This window comes from Ambystoma mexicanum, chromosome 1p, assembly GCF_040938575.1.
Source record: "Ambystoma mexicanum isolate Mex_15411 chromosome 1p, UKY_AmexF1_1, whole genome shotgun sequence".
Taxonomy (NCBI): domain Eukaryota; kingdom Metazoa; phylum Chordata; class Amphibia; order Caudata; family Ambystomatidae; genus Ambystoma; species Ambystoma mexicanum.
In genome coordinates, this window is record NC_090921.1 from 237,093,992 (window position 1) to 237,111,871 (window position 17,880).

Here is a 17,880-nt window from a genome sequence, read left to right on the forward strand (position 1 = left end):
CCTGGCCCTGACGGCCTTTCAAACTTAACGTTAAAATCAGCACCGTCATTATGGGCAGAGGTGCTGCTTCAACTGTTTCAGAATGTTGTTGAGCTTGCTCGGTGCCCCTTGGCTTGGAAGGAGGCAATTGTGGTGGTTATCTTTAAATAGGGTAACAGGGCGGATACAGTGAATTACCGCCCTATCTCCCGTTGGATGCCTCCTACAAGAATTTTTCATGCTTTTTATTGCGTGCGCTTGAGAGATGGGCAGTTGATGCTGATGAATTGGATATCAACCAATCAGGTTTAAGGACGGGAACGAGCACAGCTTTGAAATGTTTCTTAATACAGCTGCTGACGAATCAGGCTCCTCGGTCTAAGCGCACTCTGTTGTTATCTTTTCTCGATATTTCTAAGGCGTTCTACTATGTTGATTGCTCTAGGCTCTGGGAAATTCTTACCTCCTGGGGTTGTACGGAGGCCCTGGTCCTGATGTTGGAGCTTCTGCATAAAGATATTAGATTAAAAGTGAGGCTTGACCAATGGGGTACATACTCTGGGTGGATATTTGCAGATCGTGGCTAACGCCCGGGGTGCGTGTTAGCACCTTTTTTGTTCAATTTGTATATCTTTGGAATAAGGGCGGCATTAGCAGGTATTGTGGTTAAACCACCGAAGTTGGGGTTTGTTGAATTGCATTATCTTCTTTATGCTGATGACCTCATGTTGGTAGATTATACTGCAATAGGGCTACACAAATCATTGACAATGGTGGGTGATTTATTCAGGGACCTTGGCTTGGACATTCATTTGCCCAAGTCTAAGGTCCTGGTTATTAATCATAGGAAGATCCTTTCGGTCCTGCCTAACTTTGGGTTGTATATTAAAGACAAGAAACTGGAGGAGGTCCGTGAATTTAAATATCTCGGGGTTGTGCTTAAAGCCAAGCAGTCTTTGTGTTTGGCTAATCAGGGCTTAAGCCTGATGCTATTTCGGCTGCCTCTCAGCTTCGCGTACTTGATAAAAAAAATATGGCCGCTTTTCTTTACTTCCGGCACTTAAAATGTACAATCCGGTTCTTGTCCCTAGGTTGACCTGTGGGGCCGAGGTGCGTGAAGATGGTCTGGAATGGGAAAAGATGAAGTCCCTTATTTGGAAGCGTCTTTTTTTCCCTCCCAATGGGTAGTCCGTTTCCTGCGGTTCCGCATATTTTGGGCCTTGTATCGTTAGAGGCTAAAGTACTTTGGCGAAGAATTTCACTTCTGAGAAGCATAATGTCTCCCTCAGCTTCAACTCTAATTGAGCACTTGAATGCACTGTTTAAACTGGGTAACTATGTGTCTCTAAGTGCTTGGGTGAGCTGTGTATTGGCTACGTTGAATGTGAAAGCCGTTTTGCTAGAAGAATAGCTAATCCCCCACACTAACGTGAGATGGGGGTTTAGATTCTATTAAAGACAAGGAGGCGATTATTATGCATTACAATCTTTACTCTGAAACCACAGCAGCAAAGAAAATACTTTTACAAACAAAAAAAGTTTCCACAACACAACTAGATAGAGTTCAATGTCAATGTATGGGGAACTCCCCAATCCATCATGGAGGACAGGTCATGCCCTGCAGGGGACCAATGAGCAGGGACCCTCTTCTATATATGTCCATTACTCTAACCCCAACCCCTCTTTCTGCAGCTGTCTTGCACCAGAAGTCCAATGAAACGGTTGAACTGCGTAGCGCGGAGAAAGAATCCCACGAAACTGGAGATCTCCACCTTCTCGCAGCCTGAATCTATGCCGAAGTTCTTCTGGATAGGACTTCTCATCCAAAATCACGCACTCCACAACTTGTTACTGCGAGCCACACTCCTGATGAGAACCTCAACTCGTGGCTGTAAGAACAACAAACAAGAAGGGTGGGTGGTTGGGAAAAACAACAAACCAAAGAATGTTCTCTCTTGAACCACCTGTGTACATGCGTGTCACAATTGTCATATCACATCATATCCAGGGTGGGTGGGTGGTATAATAATCGCCTCCTTGTCTTTAATAGAATCTAAACCCCCATCTCACGTTAGTGTGGGGGATTAGCTATTCTATGACAAGACAGGAGGCTCATATTATGCAAGTTCAAAGCCCTTGCATCTTATTAGTACAACATGATCCATACAATAGAGCCAATATAATAAAATATAATAAAATAATAGGAAAGGAAAAAACATTTTTATGCTTTCATGAAATCAATCAGCTGATCGCAAGAGAATTGACCAAGACTAGTTTGCCCGAAAACTGTCTTATAAGGCATCGTCAAATGCAAGAAAACAGGAAATTGTGCCAATTCCAGTGTTCCTTACAGGCCGCCAAAACCAACTGGTTAAAGAGGGGAAAAAACCCTTAAACAAAGTTTTCCTACTAATAGGATAGGACAAAAACTCCTCTGTAAAAAATGCCTCTGTTGTCCAATAAAACATTTAAAACATTTAAATTAATATCATCTTTGGGATCCTAGAAAGCAAACCAAAGAAAATAAGCACAAAGCTCTCCTGGAGATAAAGAAAAAGTACCCCAAAGGGGGAAAGTCTTTTAGGTTCCATCCCATGCATTAAAGGAAGATATTGCATTAGGATCAGGGCATGTCACATAACTACACTGGGGAACCAAGAGGGAAAGACAAAACTTCAAAAGGTAAAATGGGAGTAAAAATCATTTTATAAATTTGTAACAGGATGACCCATCCTGAGCAGAGCTGAAAAGCCATAGACTTAACCCACAATTGTCTTCAGACATATGTGTATATTAAGGAGGGATGTCCTCTGGAGGCCGAAGCAGAATGGAAGAGAGGGGCCCCCCTGAGAAGCTAAACCTGTCAAACTGCCAACCGGAGACGTCAGACCTTCCGAACACTTGAAGAAGAACTCTGCAACCATGACAAGAAGCAGATATTTACAAACCTGATCCTTAAGAGGCCAAACCTGGCAAGGAGAAAAAATGTGTCTTACATCCAATCGCTACCATCATAGTGACATCCAATTCCAAGTCTTAGCAAGACTCTAAACTGCAAAGAAGCGATCACTAAATAGTTAAACTGAAGCTGCACACCAGAAGAGGACTAACCTCTATTTCAGTCAAATTGGAGAGCCTTGAAGCTCACAGCACCCTGAGCTGGCACCTTATTGTAAAAACAAACTCTTGTGAAAACCCAAAGGTCCACCTGCCATGCAGGTGACTAGGAGAATCAAGTCATTAACTGAATATAAATATCCCAGCCCTCTGGGAATCGTACTGGCAGACACCTTCTGACAGTTAATGTAGAGACGCTGGAACACATTGTGATAGAGGGTCATAATAACTTGGAAGGGAGATTAGTATCACTCCCAGACCCCTCTATCTCACCAAGGGATATTGAGCCTTCACAAATGAGGAGAACCTTCCCCCACTTAACCAAGGGAAAAAAACCTTGGAACCCAGAAGAAGGCTACCCTGAGGACCACATTACAACCCCGCTTTTAACACCCTTAAGACCTTAAGAGAAATAAATACACTCTAACCAACCCCCTGACCGTGGACAGGCTCCGCTTAACCTGTTGAAATACCAGGAATAGCGCAAAGGAAAGTAACTGACGGGAGGGAAATGCTTAGTGCGAGTCTGCACTGGCCCTGAGTCTGAACTCCTGTAAAAGAAAAACCGGAAAAACCATCAGGCGAACCTCCACGTGGTATATATAATGATACAATATCCACCTAGGATGACGAGCATGGGAATGAGGGGGAAAGATCTCAGGGAAAAATGATCAATGCCTCGTAAATACAGGTTGTGAAAGAAATCTGGGACCACTGTCCCCTCCAACCCGAGATCTGAGTCTCTGTATTCGTGTGAGGCTGACTGGCCACTAAGGGAATCAGGGAAAAAAGAAAATGAAGCACATTGTCCATAGCAAACAGTACTTATACAGTACTACGAACCCTCAGGTATATGAGTGGTGCATATCACTATTACGAACGGTGTGTGACGTGAAGTGTTCACTTATCGATCTCAGCAGGATAAAATACTTATTTAGACCTCTCCAAAATTAGGAACCTGTATCAGTAGGGTCAGTACGGATGAGAAAAAACCAGCACCCTAATCGGTGCACTGTAGAAAATGTATATGTCTATATATATATACACAACAAAAGAGATTAAGCAACGCTCTTGAGGGTACAAAAGCCTGCCTGAACTCCTCGAGCAGAGGAGAAAGTGCAACACACTGTTAGACGGTTAGTTGAACCACAGGCCAAGATTTGGGAGGAAAACCCATGGGGCAAGCGCCCTAAAGTTATTGTTTGGCAACTCGTATATCTGATATCATCAAGTGTTTCCCAAATACTTTCTCCAAGTAGAACACAGTTGCTCAATTTGCCATGCAACAAAACTGAACAGTTACCCACGAGCTGACCCTGTCTCCACCAACACTTCAATAGTAAAAAGAATGTCCAATGGGACAAATAGTAAGGGAAACCCCGTCCCCACTATAGAGAGCCTCCAGCCCTGCAGACCTCAACAGAGGCATAACGCATCATCTGTTTCTTCCTCATGATGGGAGAAAATACAGCAGCTTAATCAGCACAGGTGTTAGGTGGAGCAATTGATATCGGGGAAAGCAAGACCTAAGGAAGGACTGAGTTGTCCTGAAACTAACTACGGTAAAGGGCGACAGAAGTTTAACTAAAAGACAAAGGTTAACACCAGTGTCAATAGAGGAAGGTACAACCCCCCACATGGGTCTGTTTTACCACAACCTCCACACACCCTTTTCCTTAAAGTACTTAATAAATTATATAAAATAGACATATAAAATATCCAAAGAAGAGGGGTAACGCCCTCACAGGGGTCCAAACCCCCCCGGCCCTTCTATAAGATGCTACTTACCAAGCTATCCTGTGCCACTGACAATTCTGAACACTCCAATGTGTTCCATTCATCACTTTAACATAATGTTTAGCAAAAGAGAAACCTGGGCAAGTGCACCTTAACTGCTCACCCTAGCAGGGTGTGGCAACCAGCAGTACACGAGGGGGTCCCTCGCCGCAGAATCCAGGCAAAGCCTGAAACCAAGCAGGCTACGGTGTGCTTACCGAAATAATGACATCTGCCATATGCAGCATCTAAACAGACTGCTAACCATAAGGGAGGAATACCCTGAGCAATTGTGCCTTCAACTGTTTGCCCGAGCAGGGCGTGATAACCAGCAGTACACGAGGGGTAACCTTGCATTAGAACTGAGGTAGAAACCTGAAACCAAACAGGTTATGGCACACAAACCATTAAGGTAATCACCAACGCCATATGCAGCACACCGACAAAGTTGCCAACTTTAAGTGAGGAATACACTGATGAAGTGTACCTCAACTGCTCACCCTAGCAGGGTGTGGAACCATCAGTATACGAGGGATCACCTCGCAGAAACACAAGCCAATCCTGCCACCGAGCAGGTGACGGTACCATTCCAGAGCACCACCAGAGTACCTGAAACTGGTCACCCCCGCAGGGTGTGGAAACCAGCAGTATACGAGGGGTTAACCTCCCCATAGAATTCAGGCAGAACCTGAAGCTAAACCGGGTATAGCACTTACCAAGAAGGCAAAGCACCCTTCAGTAGGCGAACTGGTGTTAATATATACTGAAAATATCAATTTAAACACAAAATAAAATATCAATTATAAATATATATATATTATATGAATAAATATAAACATTAATGTGAATACCTATAAATAAATACACATTCGCATCCACATGTGTATAACCACCAAAGGCGGGCAGCAAACCGAGGCCCCTCGGCCTGGTAAACCTGCAAACCTCTCCTTGAGCTATGCCTCTAGTGGGCTGAAACATCCCTCACCACCATAGAACTATATAAATTAAATGTAGAAATACAAGCGTTTCACTCTAAAAAAAGGACACAGCTGCCCTTTTCAGGAATGCTCATGGAAGTTACTCCCATCAAAGGAGGGCCTAGCAAACTGCCCCCCCCCCCCAGCCGGATCCCCAGGACAGGCTTAGCCTGTATGCAACTAATGACAATGCGCATGTAAACATAAAAACACACACACGCGACGTGCGGGAAGTTAATGAGTAAAAGAAGCTGCAGCCTTTACAGTCATGGAAAAAAATGCGCGCAGGTTCCTACTGCCGCTTACATAATGAACTTGTAGAAAAACAAAAACAAAACTTCCTCTCAAGTGAAAAGAATTTCAACCGTTCCCAAACCACCTGTGGGAAACGTGCACTGGCTCTGGGGCTGGGGCAGCTGCTAAAAATAACACTGCCTGGAGGGAAAGAATTTCACACATAGCCGCAGCCTGATTAGAAGGCCTCTCAGGGCTGAAGAAATATAAACAAACACTGCAGAAGCAGAAGGCTTCCAGTGGAGCATTACAAAGCATGAATGTGACCTGCAGGTCAGCGTTCGCACACGAACACGGCACTCAGCCAGTTACCAACGGAACATGAAAAATACATGACCATTTCCACAGTACAGTGTAATAAAACCCCAAACTCATCAAAATAACATTAATAACATAAATAAATAGCACTCTAAACTCCATAAATTCAACACGAAGTCAAGAACTAGGAGGAGTGACTTAGCTTGTGGATTTCAGCAGCAAAGAAAGAGGGGTTGGGGTTAGAGTAATGGACATATATAGAAGAGGGTCCCTGCTCATTGGTCCCCTGCAGGGCATGACCTGTCCTCCATGATGGATTGGGGAGTTCCCCATACATTGACATTGAACTCTATCTAGTTGTGTTGTGGAAACTTTTTTTGTTTGTAAAAGTATTTTCTTTGCTGCTGTGGTTTCAGAGTAAAGATTGTAATGCATAATATGAGCCTCCTGTCTTGTCATAGAATTAGAGCGTACCCCTGCCAAGGGGAAACAGACGTTATATGAAAGAGACTGGATTAACAACAGGCAAAGGCTGCTTTCCTATGAGGTGTTTGAGCATTTTTCCCTGGATATAAAGCCTTTTAATTTCACCCAGAAATGTATGTTAAAACTCCCTAGAAAAATCTTAGACACTTCTGGTTATGTCCAAAATTAAATTTGTTACCAACAAAGGATATATTAGGGGCTTGGTCCAGGGACGTCATTTCACCAAAATGCCAGGGGTAGCAGAAGTGACATCACACGACCCTTGACCCTCTGGTGCCATCACAGGAAGTTATGTCATTTGATCCCACCCCGAAGTGATATCGCAGGATGCGATGGAACACAACCTTTCACCTGTTTAAAATACAGGAAGTGCTATCACATATCATTGTACACTACAAAAAATATGATTATGATATCACTATAATGTGATGTACATTTCATACAATTATGGATCACCATATGTATCGTTAAGATCAGTGTGTATAGGCCCATATTACCAAATTACTGTGAATGCAAGCAGACGTCCATGACCAAATGATAATGATGTGTTGTTATATAGCACTTGCCCTTAAGCGCTTTATATAGAAATACATATACACCCAAAATCACCCAACCTGTGTTGTACTCATTTATTGACCTCAGAAGGATGAAAGGCTGAGTTGAGGCATTTAAGAACAGACTAAATCAGTGACTCATCCCCTGAAGTGTGCCTGAAATAAACATTTAATGAGTCGAGCAATTATTGTATAGAATTCCAGAAAGACACATTATTTGGTATTCCTAATCTTTCTTATTTAGGGTCAGTGCTGAAAGTGTTAGACTTGTGTCACTCTTTTTCTTCTTTTTTTTAAGGGGCTTTAACAAGAAAGCCAGCTACTCCAGAAGTAAAGAGCCACATGGTGCTGGCCACAGCCCATGAGCTTGCATTACAAAAAAACACTTTTTTTTTTAGTTTTTTTTTTTCTAGAGGTCGCAATGGTGACAACAGCGGTCACAAGGGGGACCTCATGGGACGCAGTTGCGACCTCTGGCGACCCCTAAATGACGTCCCTGGCTTGGTCTTGTGCTCCTCCTGAAGATCGCTTGTGTTGCTTCTGTGGGTCTACCAGGGAAACTCTGACACACTTAATTGTTGACTGTTTGGCACTCATTGTTGCATGTGAACAATCTTTTAAGTTATATTTTAACAGTCGCCCATTGTTCACTTGGGAACTGTTGTGGTGTAATTTACTTTTAAACCCTAGCGATTGTTTGGTAATTACTGTTAGGTATGACCCTCCCATGTGTATTGCCCCTTTAAGGGGATGTGTCCCTCCCACGTGTATTGCCCCTTTAAGATGGGCCATAACTGCGTCATGGCCCAAGTTAATAAAAGAAGCCCCTGCAGAAACGTACAACAGAACGGCTGCAGACTCCAGAAGAGGAGGTTCTGAGTCCGTGTATCATTTCATGATGTAGGCTGCAGGCCTACACGTGGTGACCCAGGCCTGTAGGCCCTGATGCCGTGGGACCCTCGTGCCAGGACGGTGGCAGAGGTCCGCATAGCCAGGAGCCAGGCAGGTTGTGCCCCCATCCCCGATGGTGCTGATGCCCCATAGCACCAGGGGGCCTGAGGATGTCCAGGGCAGGCCCTTAGCCCCCACAGGCACTGGGCCTGTCGTGTGCGTGAGTGAATAGCACCTGCGGTGCCTGCCGGCTGTCCATGTCAGGCAACCCCCAACAATGTCGACGAGGATGACAAATCTGCGTGGCATGACCCCTGCTGTCTGTGAGCATTGGGGGAGATGTGGAGAGTGTGTCCCGGAGCGTCCGACCTCACCACGTGGTGAGGCCCGCACTTGCGGCGCTCCGCCGAAAAGGGAAGGAGTGAGCGACCCCGTAAGGGGAGAAGAAGATAAGCAGCCGTCGCTGCAAGAGAAGTGAACCATTCCGCCTGGAAAGGGTGCAGCGCGGCTCTCCATCCCACCGGGAAGAGCTCAATGGAGAGAGACCTGCGAGTGAGCCCCCACTGGCCGCGGCCCTCTGGTGCAGCCAGTGAGGGAGCCATCCTACCTCGGTGGCATCTGCGGTGCTGGGGGAAAGAGAGGGTGCCAGCCTGTCCCCCCGACGCCATGCCAACAAGGGAGAAGTGATGCCTCACGCCGGTGGTGGGTTGGGTCGTGCTGTGGTTCCTCCCCCCCAGCAGCACTCCCACCGCGGAGGGGACGACTGTGCGCACCCATGGAGAAGTAAAGAGCGGCATCCGCCGCGTAGGGAGAAGCCATGCTGCCCGGCCTCCTCCCCCGTGAAGAAGTCAAAATGGCCGCTGCCGCGACCAAAGGAGGGGTGGAGATGCCCCAGGCAGCAAAAGACGGGGGGGCTGAGGAGCTGTTAGGCAGAATCCTGCACAGTTCACCTAGGGAGCACTACAGAAGATTAAGACTACAGGTATATGCAGGAAATCCCCTTTGGTATCAGTTTGTACCACAAAGATTTAGTTGGTAGCTGTGGCTAAGCAGTCGGAGTATCTCAAGAGGGAGATGAGCAGTATTCAGGGTTTACACATTAGGGCCTCAGTACTATGGAACAAGGAAACACTGACCAAAGCTTTGTATCAAAAAGAATATATATATTTATTTTACACACTCTGATGCTCACACACAAATCACTATTACTAAAGCAAGTTAAATCAGTTCAGAAAAGTATACACCACTCCCTATTTAAATTGTAGACAAGTTTGAGCAAGAGTAAAAACTGAGCAAAACGGCACAGTGAAAACCAAGCAGAAATGGCACTCTAACAATTTCTCAAAAGGGAGGGAAAGGACACTTTATACAGGTTTAGACTCTTTAACACACCAGCAACACTTCCCAAGTAGATTGTGAACAAGTTAGGCAAGGCAGTACTTTAGCATATGCAATACTGAGGTGAAAACTGAGCAAAATGGCACTTAACAAGTTTAAAAAAGGGGAAGGAAAAAGGTGGTTATAAGAGTTAGGTGCACCAACACATTTCTAGGTGAGAAGCAATCTAGAGAAGACAGTTGTAACAGATTTAGCCAGAGTCAATAGGCCTGTGCCAGTGTCAATGGTACAAGGCGATGTGCCCGGGATCAAACTGTTCTAGTAGCTGCAGTCAAGTCTTTGTTTAACGATTCGAAAAGGCGGTTGCAGGAGGTGAAAGACAATGTTAGATGATAGGGGCGGCCAACCCAGTAGGTAAGTAAAGGATTTAAAACACCTTTAGTGATACCCAATGAAACGGGAGGCCTGGCGGAACAATGTACCTTTAAAGTAGAAGAGGCTCCTGCGGTGGCGGTAGTTCCTGGCAGTTCCTGCAGTTTGGGAGATGCAGCAGAGGAAGAGAGGCTCTCGTCATGGAGGAAGGTTCGAGTTACTGCACTGCCCAGGGATGAAACCAGCCGCGGTGCTGCCAAAACTAATAAAAGGTACGCTCCTTTAAATCGCGGTCCTGGTGGACAGGTGCCTGGCTATCCAGTCTCCGAGTGCATGGCACTGGCGATTCGACCAAGGCGGTTCCTGGAAGGCAATTGGCGAACTGGTTGGCCCCACCAGCTCAAGGGAAGAAGACTCTTGCAGAGGAAGATCTTCTCAAGTCGTTGGAGAAAAGTGGTGAGGATCTGCAGCAGGGCTTCACCGGTGGTTCAGTCGTTGCAGATGTCTTCAGCTTCTCTCCTCTTCGGTTTCTTAGTTCCAGTGGCGACGTCTTGTCCTCCAGTCCTCAGGACCCTGCTTTTATGCAGCAAGGCTCCCATTCATACAGCCTAGCTGTCACTCACAGAGTGGGGTGGCTCTCCTGGCGGGAGAACCCCTCAGCCTATCAGGGCAGAGTGCAACTTGGATTGCATAGACAACCCTGTCCAGGGTGCCTATTCCCCCTCCCACACATCCTGTCTACCCCAGACTCATTGGCGCCGAAAGGAGGGCTTCTGTGCAGAAGCCTGCCAAATGGACGTACAAAGGATCCGCGACCTGGGTTAGGATTATAGAGAAAGACACGAGAAAGAAATTTTAAAGTTCTGGCAATAAAAACCTATCGGAGTAAAGTTAATATTAAAATAAACCGGCAGTATGTTAGAGGCTGTCAGTAAACGTGGTAGCCTTGAACAATGGGAAAATCCCATAGGGAAATATTTGCGGTCAAATATTTACGGTAGTAACCACTGCCACCAGCCAGAAACCTTTGAGACAGGGACTGTACGGTACCCCCTCGAAAATGAACACTAGGGAAAAACTATTAACCCTTTCCAGTACTTCCATAGTAAGATGGGTTGTACTGGTTTAGTTCATAAGTATTGACTAGTAAAGTCAATGGGGACTTTACATGCCTTGGGAGACAGGAGTCAGTCCCAGGGTATGGAGTCTATGTTTGGGGGTCACTACGACACCCCTGTGGTACGGCACGGAGGGTGCTGTGTACCACCCATGTTAAAAAGATGATTCCTATGAGGGTGAGAAAAACCCCATAGACCATAAGCATACAAGATAGCCTAAAACACACACTAGCAATCTGTCTAAGAGTGGGAAAAAAAGGGTCTCACACTTCACTTAGCAGGAGAAAAAAAGAAACACTTCAAATACAGCAAAGCTGCTGGGGGCCTCGATAGGTCAGGGAAATTAGCCTTAGAAGAGAATTCTCCCTAACAGGGGCCCTGTGTGCGATCCTCCCTGGCCGCGGCCCTCTGCAATGAGGGCGCTCGTGTGGCCAGAGAGGGAACCAGCCTGCATACCTTGGCAGTCTTAGCCGCAAAAGAGAAAAAAAGAAATATAGTGAAAGTTTGCGTGTGCGATCCCGGGCCGCTGAGCGGTGTGATGGAGGTAAGCTCCAGCCTGGAGCGAAGGAGAGAAGTCCCGCACTTGCTGGTGCTCTGGGTGCTGACACAGCCCGAGTGATCCTGGGCTACGGATGGGGAAAGACACTGCTCTGGTGGGAGCAGTGGAAAAGAAAAGCAAGACTCTCTGTCAGAGTACTTGGCAACTGAAAGGGCTCCATTGTGTATCCCGGACCTGGCGGTGATAGCGAACATTAGGGACTCCAGTAGACACCCGGGCCGTGATGCAGTCAAAGGAGACATGCTCCATGCAGTGGCAGAGAAAGCGGAGTGGGTAAATTCAGGGCAGAAAGGAAAGAAGCATGCTCACTCCGCAGGAACCGATGATGAAGGCACACTGGATGACAGGGCGAAATAGTCCCAGCGAGGCCCTGGGTGCACGGGGGGCAATATAGGTGGCTACTCTGTGCCAGAGGCACCCCAGCAGATGATCCTGGGGCGCAACCGGTGCTGAGCGTACAAGACACCAAGCAGAACTATGGCACCAGTGCCAACAAGGACCGCAACGCCTCTGAGGTGGGGACTCCACCCTCATGCTCCTCAAGGCTCCCAGCCATGGCAGTGGTGCGTCCTGCGATCTACGCACTGTCCACCTCACCAACGGTGCCAGGACTGAGGTGTTGCATGGGATAAGGCAGCAGGCGACCCCAACACAATTCCACCACAGTCAACCTGTTTGCTGTGTAAGTGGCCCCGACACCGAGCCACTGTAGGCACCCACCCAGCCTGCCTTCTGGGGGCCCTGCCTGCCCGCCTGCCTGCCGCTGGCCAAGAAAGTGACAACATGCTCCAGTCTGGAGCAGTACAGCGAGGGGAAACATACCCATGCACTCCAAGAAGATGTGCAGGGGGGAGAGGGCAACTATAAGGCGCTCCACACCAGAGCAGAAATGAGGAGGCAAGTGTACTCCACAGGCACCAACATGCAGGGCAGGTAGGGATGAGCCCGATCCATCCAGGGGAATGTGAGTATTCGCTCATTCCAGGTCAACATATGCCACAGTGCAGAGCTAATGCACCAGCATCACATCTGAACTCCAAGTCCCGGGTACATGAGCGCACGGCACTCTGCGCATCGTACACCTCACTACCAGTGCAATGCCCAAGATGCTTCACACGATGGACAAATGACTCTGTACGCCAAAGACCACCCTGTGCAACTGAAGTATGGCATTGGTCCAGCACCAACAATAGCCTCACAGTGGCCGACGTGGGACTTTTACCTTCAGGCCCCTTGCGGGTCACAGCCATGAGCACCAGGGCATCCTGCATCCTGTGCACCGCCCCCCTCTAGTACGAATGAGCAAGTGATAGCGCCTGCGCAGGGCTGCACAAGGTGGGGGCCCTAACCCCGAGAAGGAGGCGCTATCAGGTGATCCGATATGGTAGCTCCCAACACACACCCATGACGCTAATCCAGCCCAGCGTTGGCAGCCGGACAGGAACTGGTACACTGTTACAGCAATCGGTATGGAAGGCCAACCAGCATAGAAGTGATCATCTCCCAGAACAGTGCCATCGGAAAACAAGCCACCCTGCCTGCTATGTTGGTAGCCCTGACTGCCTGCTACTGAGGACACCATGCACGCTATGCCATCGAAGGACCAAGCTAAACGGCTTGGGGGGAGATACCTGCCGGATCCCCTGAGTTCAGCCGACAACTGGTGTCGGACCAATTGACCAGGCAGCCCTGGGCCCCAATACCAAGAATCAGTGCATCAGTCGAGGAATGGGTTGCATCTCATCATGAGTGCTTGTGCGCCCTCCTGTGCTCCTGGACTAAAGAGATGTGCTAAATCGGGAGAACATCACCGACGAAGGGGGTGAGTGATATCCTGTCACCCCTTCCCCAATCAACAACACCGGGCCCTATCAACAGCACATGGAGCAGCAGGGATGCCCTGCGACCAGCGTCTCGCTGCTCTGAACATCAAGGGACTATGCCGATGTGGCCCCTGGTACCCACCAGGTGCGGCTTTGCCGGCCGTGAACTGTACCATCAATGGACCTAGACTCGGGAAGTGACTCCTGAACGGACGCTGATTGAAGATGAACTGGTCTCCTGCTGTCCTGCAATTGCTTAAAGAGGACTCAGTAATCCTGTGTATTTTGATGCTGTGAACCTGCATAGTAACTGCATGCTTTAAGTGGTTTCAGTAAAGAATCATAAGGGGAGGTTGTGATCCAGCAGTTGCGTGGTGTGCATGTAGTGCCAGCCGCCAACCCCAGGTTAATAAAGGGTTTTGTAAACTGTGGTAGAACTGCCTATCGTCCTCCGGCCGCTCACCGGCTACGACTGTCACCTATTGAGTGTGTTTAGAAATGGGTTAGTATATGTTATGTCTGTAACTGTTGGAGTTAGCTAGGTATGTGTCAGTCGCATATCCTATTATCGGTCTACCCTGCAAGTTACAAGTGAGAAGTATTCTGTTGTTCTGTAACGGGTTGGATGCGTGTATATTTCAGCAACATTTGTTTGTTCGTTATGAAAAAGGAGGAGTGTTAGGTGTGACCCTCCCATGTGTATTACCCCTTCAAGGGGATGTGTCCCTCCCACGGGTATTGCCACTTTAAGATGGGCCATGACTGCGTCATGGCCCGAGTTAATAAAGGGAGCTCCTGCAGGCACGTACAACAGAATGGCTGCAGACTCCAGAAGAGGAGGTTCTGAGTCCGTGCATCATTTCATGATGTAAGCTGCAGGCCTACACGTGGTGGCCCAGGCCTGCAGGCCCTGATGCCGTGGGACCCTCATGCCAGGACGGTGGCAGAGGTCCACATGGTCAGGGGCCAGGCAGGCTGTGCCCCCACCCCTGATGGTGCTGATGCCCCATAGCACCAGTGGGCCTGCCGGATGGCCAGGGCAGGCCCCAACCCCCACAGGCACTGGGCCTGTCGTGTGCGTGAGTGAATAGCACCTGGGGTGCCTGCCGGATATCCATGGCAGGCAACCCCCAACATTTACTGTGTTGAATTTTGTAAAGGTTCTTTTTTCTTTAACTGACATGCTCTAGCATTTTTAGATGGGTCTTAGAAATTGTGTTCATGATACTGTGATATTTTGCGATGAATGTATTTTGTTTTTGTCTGTTCTCTGTATTATGTGTCTATGGGGGTCATTCCGAGTTGGGTGGTAAGGGAAAAACGATGCCGGTAAAGGACTACCGGCATTGTTTCCCGTTACGGCCCATTCTGACCCACCAGACCGTTATTTACGGCGGTTTAGTGGCGCGCGCCCGACACGCCATGCCGGAATTAGCGGCATTGCGTAAACCGGAGCTGATCCCAAGTAAAGCGGACATGGAAAAAACGGCCTCCACAAGACCGCAAAGTACCTTACCGTCATGGAGTAAATACCGGCATCGCCGAGAAGGTGTGAAGAACCCTGAGCAGTGTTTCCAAGAGGAACAGGTGCACTCAATCAGCACAGGTGGAGGCAATGGGGTCTGGCACAGCACAAAAGGAGCACACCCACACACCACACCCCCTCCCACACCAAGATGATACCAATTGTAGCAGCATTCCTGGATCTGGAGGCCCTGCTTGCAAGGCAGCAACTACAACAACAGCAACAACAACAACCACAGCCCCCACCACAGAGGATACACAGGAGGAGAAGGAGGGTGAGACAGGCCCAGCATGCCCTACCGGTGCAGCCACCATTACCACGCCGGCAGCCCCCAATCCCCCGCATCAGAGCCACCCCCTTCAACCTCACACCAGAGCAGATCCACACCCTGTACCCGCTTGACTGGGACACCATTACCACCATAGTGGACCTGATACATGACGATATAGTGAGCCGCATAGAAATCAGCACTGCCATCCCCCCTCTACTGAAGGTAGTGTCTGTGCTCCACTTCCTTGCCACAGGCACCTACCAGCATACAGTGGGGCACATGCATCGCATTTAACAGCCCATATTTTCCCGGATACTCAACCAAGTGCTGGATGCCCTCCTCACCCACACAAGGGACTACATATCCCTACCCCAGAAGATATATGACACCAAAGTTGCTTTCCATGCACTACTGCACCCACGTTGAATTGGTGGTCCCGCATGCCATGGAGGTGCAGTATCGCAACTGCAAGCAATACCACTCCATCAACGTCCAGATGGTGTGTAATGCCAGTAAAGCCATCACACATTGCAATGCCCGATACCCCGGATCAACTCATGACTCCTTGGTCCTGCGGAACTCAACACTACCACGCTACATGGAGCGATATGCTGGACGACGTGCCTGGCTGCTTGGTGAGTAACCTGAATGGGCCATGGCAGTGCATTGGGGCTGTGAGTAGGTTGCCTGCATACTCCACCTGGGTGGGAAGGGGGGGGGTGCATACTCCACCTGGGTGGGAAAGAGGTGGGGGGTGCATACTCCACCTGGGTGGGAATGTCCACGCCAGTGCACGGTGTTTACACCTAACACTACATGAGTAACAGGAAACCTGGCCAGATACCACAACACATGCACCACTCATCGGCGGACCTTACACACCGTAGCGGCATCCTGCACCATGCAGTGCAATGTCGCTGACTCCTGCATCTCAACACACAGGACAGTCATCCCTGGGAGTGCATAGAAGTGAGTCTAACAGGGATCCTACAGTGTGTCACTGGTCCTGCACCACCATAGGATTGCTGCAAGTCACCATGGTAGGGATCCGTGCAGAGTGACGAGTATGCTACAAAATACAGCCAACACCCCCTTTCACCAAGTCTCGCGCAAGACATCAATGAATGCAGTCCAATACTGCTGCATGCATATACGATGCACATGCAACACGACGTGAGTGCACACCATGACCCATTAGTGAGAAGCTACCCCCTCCATCATTCCATTGCACATGACACATAGCCGGTCCAGTAATGGGGTGACTGTATCCTAGGACATGTGTGTATGGCCAGTAATCGCCTGCGGCCATGTAAGACTAGTACAATTCTCCACTATGAATGCACAAACACTTACCTTCATTCCACTCTCATGCAGGTGATGCTGGCTACCCTTTGAAGCCGTGGCTCATGACCCCGGTACGCAAACCACAGAACAGGCACGAGGAGGACTACAATAGATCCCATACCCGTACACGGGTGGTGATAGAGCAGACCTTCGGCCTGTTGAAGGCACGATTTCGTTGCCTCAGCCGGTCGGGTGGGGCACTCATCTACAGCCACGAGAAGGTGTCCAAGATCACCATGGCATGTGTAATGCTGCACAACATGTGCATCCGTCGGAAGGTGCCACTGCCCCCTGACATGGAACTGCTACCACCAGATGATGATGAGGGGGAGGAGGAAGGAATGGCAGGACAGCATCACGGTGCCGATGCACAGGAGGGACGTTCAGTGCGGCAATCATTGATCGGACAATATTTCTGACTCACAAGTCAGCTGAGGGTGTGAGGATGACAGGACATTGGGCACTGGGTGTGGGGATACATGTACACCATGCACTGTGCGACATTAAAAGACACATGCACAATGATCAATGTCCACTCTGTTTTTTAGGGATGATCAACCAGTGTATTGAACAATAATGTAGAAATGTGAACAACAAAACCTCCACCCTCACCCCCCCCCAACTCCCACACACACCCTCACCCCCCTCCCACCCAACTCCCACACACACCCTCACCCCCCTACCCCCCAACTCCCACACACACCCTCACCCCCTTCACCTCCCCCCACAACAACCCCACAATAGTCCCATCAGTGCAACATAGGCCACATGTGTGTGGCAGTATGGTCAATGTGCACTTCCAGAGCCAGGGGGATCCATGTTGTGGTGGCCCAATGTACGCAGTGACCGACGGCTGGTCTGCGTGGAGGAGCTTTGGGAGGGTGGGTACTCCCACTGGGGCTGTGGTCTGGGGGGTGCTGCCTCCAGGGCATCTGCGATCCGGCCCAGCACTTCACAGAGCCGGTTTGTGCTGGCAGTGATCACCTCGCCCAGAGCCTGAAGGTCATTGTGCCACTCCAACCTAGATTCGCGGTTGTCCCGGATAAAGTCCTCAATCAGGCCCGTGAGGTGCTGGGAGCGCACTGCATCCGTGGCCGATGTGCTTAGCAGGCTTGGTGTAGAGCCTGCAGCCCTTTCGGGACTTTCTGCAGGGGAGGTGGATCCAGGACAGGCAGGTGGTACTCTTTGGCCTGTGAGC